Here is a 10,598-nt window from a genome sequence, read left to right as displayed (position 1 = left end):
AAAAAAAAAAAAAAAATTAGCCAGGTGTGATGGTACATGCCAATAGTCCCAGCTACTCCAGAGGCTGAGGAAGAAGAATTGCCCAAATCCAGGTGGTTGAGGTGGTGGGTGAGCCGAGATTGTGCCACTGTACTCCAGCCTGAGCAACAGAGTGACACCTTGACTCAAAAACAAAAAACAAAACAAAATAAAAGCCCAAAACTAAGGTCAAAAGGCTTTTCTAAGAGGATTTGAGCCCCTAGGAAATGACCAGGGCCCAAGCAGTGGGCCAGGCACCAGGGTCTCAATCAAGCCCAACCGGACTGCCATCACTGCATCAGCCACCTAGCTCTGGGCCAAATTGCCAAGCTCAGGGCTCAGAGTCCAGCTAAGCCTTTTGCTAACCAAGTATCTTAGCTTGTTTTCTGTTGCTTTTCACAAAACCTGATATGGGTTAATTTATAAAGAAAAGGAAACTATTTCTTTTTTTTTTTTCGTTGAAGTCTCACTCTGTTGCCCAGACTGGAGTGCAGTGGCCGCTCCCGGCTACCGCAGCCTCGACCTGCTGGGCTTCAGCGATCCTTCCATCTCAGCCTTCCAAGTAGCCGGAATTACAGGCATGTGCTACCACGCCCGGCTGATTTTTTGATTTATTGTAGAGATGAGGTCTCGCCTGCCCAGGTGGGTCTCGAACCCGTGGGCTCAGACAATCCACTCATCTCAGCCTCCCAAGGTGCAGGATTACAGGCTGAGCCACCGAGCCCAGCTGAAGAATCTATTTCTTAAATGGAGGCTGGCAAGTCCGAGGTCAAGGGGCCTCATCCGGTGAGGGTCTTCTTGCTGGTAGGGACTCTCTGACGCCTCCCAAGGCAGCACAGGGCATCACATGGCAAGGGGCGGAGCCTGCTAATGCACTGGCTCAGGTCTCTCTTCCCCTTTTTATAACGTCATCTGCTGGGCTCGGTGGCTCAGCCTGTAATCCCGTGCTTTGGGAGGCCAAGGTGAGTGGATGGCCTGAGCTCGCGGGTTCAAGACCCGCCTGGGCAGCTTGGCGAGACCTCATCTCTACAATAAAATAAAAAAATCAGCCGGGCATGGTAGCACACGCCTGTAATTCCAGCTACTTCGAAGGCTGAGGCGGAAGGATCGCCGGAGCCCAGCAGGTCGAGGTTGCAGTGACCGGGAGCTACCACTGCACTCCAGTCTGGGTGACAGAGTAAGACTCCGACTCAAAAATATATATATACATAACGTCATCCATTCCCCTCCCATGATGACCTACTACTACTCCATTAACCCATTATTCCATGATTGGATTAGCGAATTCATGAGAGCAGAGCCCTTGGGAGTCAATCACCTCTAACCATCACTCCTCCATACTGCCACACTGGGGATTAAGTGTCAACATGAGTTTTGGAGGGGACATTCAAACCACGGCACCAAGTCACCTCAGATAAGCCACTCAACCTCTCTAAGCCTCAATTTGCCCCTCTGTGAAATCGAATAATAATACTGCCTCTCTGGGCTGCCATGCAGTTTCGGGGGCAGAATGGTGCTATGGTTGTAGCACCCAGCATTGCCATTCCTAGAGATGACAACCCAAGAGATGACCAGGCGCAGTGGCTCAAGCCTGTAATCTCAGCACTTTGGGAGACTGAGGTGAGAGGATTGCCTGAGCCCAGGGGTTTGAGATCTGCCTGGGCAACTTAGCAAGCCCTCATCTCTACAATAAATCAAAAATTTAGCCAGATGTGACGACACATGCCTGTTCCAGCTACCCGGGAAGGATCACCTGAGCCCAGCAGGTCAAGGCTGCAGTGGCCATGATTGTGCCACTGCACTCAGCCTGGGCGACAAAGTGAGGCTATGACTCAAAAAAAAAAATCAATAAACCCAAGAGATATGGTGAACATCTCTACCAAAAGACATAAAATTGAATGTCCACCTTATCATTCATAATAGATAGGAACTGGGACCATCCCAAATATCTGTCAGCTGGAGAACAGACATTCAAATTGTGATTTTTTTCATGCAATGAACTGCTCAAAAAATAAGATAAAATACAAACAACTGCTGCACACAACACATGGACAAAGCCCAAAGACATTGTATTGAGGGGGAAAGCCAGACATAAAACTATGATCAAGAACAGACAACGCTAATTTGGGAATAAAGGTCAGAAAAAAAGTGGTCACCTTTTGGATGGGAATTGACTAAGAGGTACAAGGAACTTTCTGGGACATTGGAAATGTTCTAGATCATGGGCTCCCAACCCCTGGGTCATAGACTGGTACCAGTCCATGGCCTGTTAGGAACCAGGCAGCCACAGCAGGAGCCACACAGCTCCTGAGGTGGAATAGAAGTGAGTGGAGGGCAAGTAATCAAAGTTTCATCTCTATTTACAGTCACTCTCCATCACGCATGATACTGCCTGAGGTCGGTCTCCTGTTAGACCAGTCATGGCATTAGATTCTCATAGGAGCACGAACCCTACTGTGAACTGAACATGCAAGGGATCTAGGTTGCACACTCCTTACGAGACATTAATGCCTGATGATCCGAGGTGGTGCTGAGGCGGTGATGCTAGCACTGGGGAGTGGCTGCAAATACAGATTAACATGAGCAGTGAGGTTTGACTGCACAGAGACCATATTAAATCAATTACTTTCAGATTCATATCAAAACCCTATGTCAGTGAGTGGCAAGTGAATCAATGTACTTCAGTTGTACAGTTACATCTGGTGGCAGGCTTTAAGTCAGAATCCAACACTTATTTTAGCCCGTGCGTGGCCCACCCATTATTTTATTCACTACTTCCATCTGTGCTTTTTTTATGATGAGTTATAGAATTATTTCATTATATATTACAATATACTAATAAGAGAAATATTGGCTGGGAGCGGTGGCTCATGCCTATAATCCCAGCATTTTTGGGAGGCTGATGTGAGAGAATTGCCTGAGCCCATGTCTTCGAGACCAGCCTGGGCAACTTGATGAGACCTCATCTCTACACTAAATCAAAAAATTAGCTGGGTGTGGTGGCATATGCCTGTAATTCCAGCTCCTTGGAAAGCTGAGGTGGAAGGATCACCTGAGCCCAGCAGGTCAAGGTTGTGGTGGTCTTGAGCATGCCACTGAACTCCAGCCTGGGCAACAGAGTGAGACTCCAACTCAAATAATAATAATAATGGAAATAAAGTGCACAATAAATGTTCTGCACCTGAATTATCCCAAACCATCCCCTACCTTGGTCCTTGGAAAAATTATCTTCCATGAAGCTGGTTCCTGATGCTAAAAAGGTTAGATCTTGATCTGGGTGATAGCAATACAGGCATATATATATACATAAAATTCAGGGAGTTGCACACCTAAGATTTGTACACTTGACTATATGTAAGTTATACCTTAAAAAAAAAAGTAAAAATAGAAACATACAACAGCAACCAAAATGCACAGACGAGCTGGGTGTGGTGGCTTATGTCTATAGTCCCAGTTACTCAGGAGGATAACTAGAGTCCAGGAATTTGAGGCTACAGTGAGCTATGGTCATGCCACTGTACTCCATGACCAACCTGGGTGACAGAGCAAGACCTGTCTCTATTAAAAAAAAAAAAAAACATAGATGATTGTTCCAGACCAGTTGCAAATGATGTGACCTAAATGACTATGCCTCAGTTTCCTCATCTGTAAAATGACAATGATGGCAGAAAAATTGTACTGGCCACACACGGCCATCACAAGGTTGCTGAGATAATCCCCCTTTTTTTTTGAGTTGGGGTCTCACTCTATTGTCCAAGCTCACTGCAGCCTCTACCTGTTGGGTTCAGGCAATCTTTCTGCCTCAGCTTCCTTAGCAGCTGGAACTACAGGCACATGCTAACATGCCCAGCAAAGTTTTTCAATTTTTTTTTTTTTTTTGAGTTAGAGTCTCACTCTGTCACCCAGACTGGAGTGCAGTGGCCGCTTCCGGCCACCGCAGCCTCAACCTGCTGGGATCCAGTGATTCTTCTGCCTCAGCCTTCCTAGTAGCTGGAACTACAGGCGCGTGCGACCATGCCCGGCTAATTTTTTGATTTATTGTAGAGATGAGGTCTCACCAAGTTGCCCAGGAGGGTCTCGAACCCGCGGGCTCAGGCAATCCACTCACCTCAGCCTCCCAAAGGCACGGGATTACAGGCTGAGCCACCGAGCCCGGCTAGTTTTTTAATTTTTTAAAGATGGGGTCTATGTTGCCCAGGCTAGGGGATAATCAATTTAAAAAGCAGTGTCTGGCATGTGGTATGCACTTTCTGAGATCTGACGCTATAGATGTCAGATGAGGTAATTCATGTAAAATCCATGGTGCGGGGTCCAGCACACCTAAGAGTTCAACAGATGCTGGCAACTATTATCTAAGGAGTCAATTACCCCCAAGAAGTCTCCTTCAGCTAGTTGCTGGGATGAGCCTCAATGGACTCCCCTCACCAATCCAACCAAATTAACCTCTGAGGCTTCACCTGCAGACCAGCCCACGACCTCTCCTCCCTCTCTCAGCAATAATCCACCACATTTCCAGTTTCTTCTCATTAACCATCTTTGTCTCAAGACTCCAGAAACATATCAGTTCATTCTCCTGCCATGATGACTACCCAGTGGCCTGCTGACTGGGGATTTCCAGTTTGACTGACTCCCGGTTCCCAAGATAGATCCAGACAGAGCCCCCAGCTTGGGCAGTCAGGGGAGCACCCTGACAAGGACACAGGTGGAGGGCTCATGTGTCTCCCTGAAGAGTCAACATTGTGCCCCCTCCCTCTCTCAAGCAGGGCGAAACGTGGGGGCTCTCCTCACCATCCTTGGCTGTGTGGCCTCCACTGCCCTGACCCCTGGACACAGTGCTTCTTCTTGTAGTCACTGCATCCCCCACTAGGATGTCAGTTCTGGGAGGTGCAGATTCCGCCTGTCTCGGTCACTGCTGCCTCTCCAGCACCTAGAGAAATGTCTGGCACATAGTAGATGCTCAATGAATCAAGTGGTCTAAATAAGTGAGTTGGGGCTGGTGCAGAGACTCACATCTGTAATCCTAACACTGTGGGAGGCCAAGACAAAGAGGGGAGGGGAACTTCCACATTCAGCCCTGCTTGGGGGAGGGAGGAGACACAACGTTGACTCTTCAGGGAGACACCTGAGCCCTCCAACTGTGTACAGGGGTTTGAGACCAGCCTGGGCAACTTGGCGAGACCCTCTCTACAATAAAGCAAAAAATTAGCTGGGCATGGTGGCGCGCACCTGTAGTTCCAGCTACTTGGAAGGCTGAGGCAGAAGGATAGCCTGAGCCCAGGAGGTCGAGACTGCAGTAGCTGTGAGCCATGCCACTGAGTGAGATCCTTAAAAAAAAAAAAAAAAGGCTTAAATTGTGCTCATTCAACTTTTGGGCACATATTAATTTTTACCTCTTCATTGCCAGTGAAAATCTTTTGGAGTAGAACTCAAGTTTGGCCAATCAACCCAAGTTAATGACTTTGATATTGAAACCCTGGCATCCAGCTAGTGGTTATTAAATCAGAAAACAGCAAAGAAATAAAGGAAATATTCTAAGAAATGTGTAACTATTACAATAAAACAAATTTTCACTTCCACCGATTAAAAAAAAATGCAACAAATGGTCATTTTCAAGATCATCAGCATCCTCATTGGTGGATCCTGGCCTGCAAGCAGAGGGACTAACTTGTTTTTCTGCCATGATGACCATGGTTTATCAATTACCATGTTCTTAGTTTATCATATGTCACTGTGTCTCCAGAAACCCCACAAATCTGTCACACCATTGCTTGGCCCCATTGTCTTAGCAGATAATCCTTTTTTTTTTTTGAGTTGGAATCTCACTGTTGCCCAGACTGGAGTGCAGTGGCTGCTCCCGGCCACCGCAGCCTCGACCTGCTGGGCTCCGGCGATCCTTCCGCCTCAGCCTTCCAATAGCTGGAACTACAGGCGCGCACTACCACGCCCGGCTAATTTTTTTATTTATTGTAGAGAGGAGGTCGATAATCCTTTTTTTGCTCATCACATTAATCTTTATGGTTGTCACCAGACCGTGGGCAAGACCAGCGCATAGAGTGGTGTTGTGTTCTTCACAAAGACACCTTCTGAGGGGAGGCAGGAGAGTAAGGAGGTGAAATTCAATCAGGACTTTGTTTCGCTTCTCCCCAAAGGAGAAGGCTCTTCAGTTTGCACAAAGATGAACATGGTCTAGCCTAAGCCCTGCTTTTAGGAAGTAAAGAGGTTCTTTACTCACAATAGTTTTTGGAATTTCCCATCGGCTTGTTGTTTGCCATATTCCTTGTCAGGCAATGACATCACTGTCAATACTCACACCTTCCAGAATATTCACTTCTAATCTCCATCCTCCTTGCTTTACACCACCCCTCTCTTTTACACCTGCATCCATCTAATTTCCTGCTTCAAATATGCCATCATTTAGGGCAGCATTTCTCAAACTATTTTGATCTCCATGGGTTAATCAAAACACCTTTTTTTGAGTCAGAGTCTCACTCTTTTGCCCAGGCTGGAGTGCAGTGGCACGATCACAGTTCACCTCAGCCTTGACTTTCTGGGCTCAGGCAATCCTTCTACCTCAGCCTCCCAAGTAGCTGGGACTATTGGTGTGTGTCACCACATCTGGCTAATTTTTTGTTGTTGTTGTTGTAAATATGAGGTCCCATTCTATTACCCAAACTGGTCTCATTTTTTTTTTAAGAGACAAAGTCTCACTATGTTGCCCAAGCTGGTCTTGTACTCCTGGGTTCAAGCAATCCTCAAGGCTCAGCCGATCTAAGTTCTGGGATTACAGGCATGAGCCACTAGGCCCAGTTGGGGGAAAAAATACACTTTATATCATGACCCACATGCATGTAAATATAAATCGCCTAAACAAAGTATTCACAAAATCATAGCTGCTTTTACTACTTATAATGTACACTGATATATTCTGCTTACTTTTAAAAAATACTTGTATAGATCCACTAGGTTGATTTCACCTCCTTAGTGAGTCTTGACCAGCAGTTTGAAAATAAACACAGTGTGGTCCTCAAACCAGCAGCATCAGCATCACCGGAAGACAATGAGAAATGCAGGCTCTCGGGCCCCATCCCAGATCCACTGAATCAGAATCTCTACTTCAACAAGGTTCCCAGGAGATTCGTGTGCACATTAAAATCTGAGAAGTCCTGGTCTAGGAAACCAGAAAGCCGCAATTGTTCATCTATTAAGTGAGGTTCCTGGGAACTCTCTCACGTGAGCATGAGCACATAAAGCCTGTCCGAGCTCCCCAAAGACCGTTTTTTCTTGCTTACAACTCCAGGGAGTTGCAGAGAGGTGTCATCCCTTTCCCTGTAATTCTGAATAAAGAAGATGGCACTATATGCCTCTTCCCATAGGTTATTCACAACCAGAAGCTTGAAAGTCAATTTCTAAACATGGAGACGTCTCAGTTCCTCTGCAGGCGAAGTGGGAAGTTCCCAGGCCTCTCCTCCGGGGAATAAGCTCCAGGAAAATGAAGAGACTCAGCACCAAGAACTAGGAGTCCTGGGTTTGAAGGTTAGTCTGGCCATTAGCACCACAGATGACTCTTCCTTTCCCTGAGTCTTGGCTTCTCTGTCATTGAATTAGGTCATGCTGGTGACCAACTCTGAACTGCTTCTTCTCAATAGTCCCCTGAGTCATCCCTTGAGGATGCATGACCTCCTCCTAGACTCACTCCCCTGTGACCTCAGCCCAGTTCTGCAAGACTGCCAGCTGTCTCTGCCCTGCAGCTGCATCCCTTCATAACTCTGACTCACTCTGGCCTCGGGCAGATCCTCAGGTCTACAGTCCAGGGCCAGGGAGTGAGAACTCTGCTTTCCCCATTTGCATCCAGGGGAACAAAGAGGTGAAGCTCCTTTTGTGGGGGCTCCTTTCATGCTGGAGCCCCCACGAATCCCACTCCTCCATTCCAGCCCACCGCCTGTCACTTGCTACAACCCTAGACATCACAGCTGTCCTCGGGTGGACTTTCCGTTGCTCGACAGCACAACTTTGTCAGGCAGATGAACACAGAAAAACGAGCTCCCCAGGAAAATAGTTGGCGGGCCCCTCTTGGCGTCAGCTCCCAAAGCAAAGCAAGGTTTGTTGTGTGTGTTCACCTCCGGCTGAAGCAAATTAGTTCCATCAGAATGGAAGCTGGAGGTGGAGGAGGGAATGGAGTGGATGACGAGGAATAAAGGTCAGAGATGGAAATCCAGTTTCCAGAAATGTGGGGAAAGAGGGCTGATGCTACCCCAGCCAATCTGAAGAGACAAACCCTCATTTGGGGTCAGCCTTTTGCTTATTTGGGATGTTGTTGACAGGAAAATGAGTCACTTGGCATCCCCTGTCTTTTAAGACTGTTAACTATTTATTTAAGGGCCAGAATTGTGTTGCCTGAAGACTTTCAGAAGTTCCCATGATATGAGTCATGGAATCTAAGATGACAGGCTTAGAAGTCACTACGGGGCCCTGCCCTCAGCCCTCAGCTCTCACCTCTACAACTCTGAAGGCTACCTGGGGGCGCTTTTCTGGTTGCAGGGTCCCCTCAGCCAGGGTCCAGGGTAATTTGAAAATGCTGGGGAGTCGGTACCCCTGGAAACAACACTCATCCCATCATGGATGGGAAGTGAGTGGACAAAGCCGTTTCCTTATCCACTGGCTGGGATTACTAAGGATGTGCCCTACGCTGTCCCCAAAGAGCCCCACTAGCCCAAGAGAACACTTGGGATTCCTTTCTCTTCTGTCTTCCCCCACCTCCCCCCATTCATCGCCAGTATTTCAGAGTCTGGGGAAATCTAACCCAAGGCAATAGGGCAGCATTTCTCAAACCATTTTGACCACAACGCATGGTTTAATCAAAACGCCTCAGGAGTTTTCATCTAGGGGAAAATAGGCCACCATGACCTGGACCCTGAGTGGTGCCACCAAAGAACAGGCTGCCACAAGAGGAGACCTGGTGACCATCTCAGAGGGGTTCACTGAAGGGGTTCTGCATTGGTTGGAGGACTTCATGTCCCTGATGAAGACCCCTAGTCATTCATTCAACAAATATTTAGTGAGCTTCTGAACTCGGGACGTTTGGTCTTATGGAAATATGATTTCCCAGTGCTCCGAGGAGAGTTATGGGTCTTGTGGTTTGAACTTCATTATTAGAAAGTGTCTCTCAGAAGCAGTGTTAACATTTCTATTCTTATGTCTTTAATTTATAGATAAGTGTGTATCCTAAAATCAGATCAAAGTTGTTCTTTTTTTTTAACCAAGGTTCAGAGAAAACAAGAACTCCAGACATCTTTTCTCAAAGCGTCTTAAAGTGCAATCATGGTGGGCCTATCCTAGCTTTAAACTCCTCCGTCTGTCCGATTCTTACCCACCCCTTGACCCAGATCTGACTCTATCATCAACTTCCAGGCTCATCTTCAACCTCAGCACCCTCCTCCCATCTCCCCAGTGAACATGCAGTTGGTTCTCCGTGACAAACACGTGAACAAAGAAAAATGTACTCTTCTGAAAATTAAAAGGCTTGCATATTCGTATTTACCAAGGTGATGACTAAATTTTCTAAGCGCTCACTTCTCCTCCTGTACCCTCTCACCTAGTAACCTTGAACTAGAGGTTGGAAGGGAGGAAACCAAAAGTTACGTGACCTTGGGCAGAACACAGCCTCCTGGGACTTCGTTTCCTTATTTGGGAGATAAGTGAGTTACCTGATGCAACAACTAGGGTCTCTACCAGCGTGGACATTCTAGGGCTTGATGACTGGGAGGAATTGAAGCCACAGAGGGTTCCTGTAGAGCTGCCCTCCCCACCCCAACTAGTGCTGCCACTTCCCTCCATTGCTGTCCTGTGGCACCAGTGCCACCTCCATGCTGAGCTCCCTCCAGAGCCTGCTCCTGGGTGAGTCTGTGGATCGGTCCCACCTTCCCTCTAATCATGGAAAGACGAGCTCTGCTCCCCACTAAAACAATGCCAGGTCATGGATGGCAGAGGTCTGTAGGGGCCAGCTGGCTCTTCCTAAGGCCTGTGAAGTCACAACCCACATTGTGCTCAGCACTCAGCTCAGTCCTGTTAGCTCAAAAAGTAGGTTGTGGCCAGGAAATCAAAAAGGTGTGAAATCAATAAAGCAGGGTTCCAGCCACTGGGCCAGCCGGTTAGGAAGTGGTCTCACATAGCCAGGTGTGGTAGCACACGCCTGTAGTTCCAGCTACTTGGAAGGCTGAGGTGGAAGAATCGCTGGAGACCAGCAGGTTGACGGTGGGGTGGTTGTGAGCATGCCACTGCATTCCAGCCTAGGCAACAAAGTGAGACTTCAACTCAAAAAAGAAAAAGAAAAAGGAAGTGGCCTCACAAGGCAGCTCAGATGTGCCTACTCACCACTGTCCCCAAACCCCCTGCCCAGATCAAAGATCCCAGCCTGCAGTCAGCCAGCTGCCAAGCTAATGATTTCTACAGCTTAAGAAGCACAGTTTAGACCCACCTGGGCAGGCAAGACCTCTTCTCTACAGTAAATCAAAAAATCAGCCGGGCGTGGTAGCGCACGCCTGTAGTTCCAGCTACTTGAAAGGCTGAGGCAGAAGGATCGC

General features: G+C 47.6%; 1 protein-coding gene across 1 annotated transcript in view; it reads right to left on the bottom strand.

Annotated features, from left to right (window-relative positions):
- Positions 1–10,598, bottom strand: part of ETV7 (ETS variant 7) — a 33,007-nt gene that overhangs the window by 18,854 nt on the left and 3,555 nt on the right. The gene's annotated exons all lie outside the window — the stretch shown is intronic.

This window comes from Carlito syrichta, unplaced genomic scaffold (genome assembly GCF_000164805.1).
Source record: "Carlito syrichta isolate Samal-C Ts95f unplaced genomic scaffold, Tarsius_syrichta-2.0.1 Scaffold306319, whole genome shotgun sequence".
Lineage (NCBI taxonomy): Eukaryota > Metazoa > Chordata > Mammalia > Primates > Tarsiidae > Carlito > Carlito syrichta.
The sequence above is the reverse complement of the archived record's forward strand: the minus strand, read 5'-3'. Positions and strand labels throughout refer to the sequence as shown.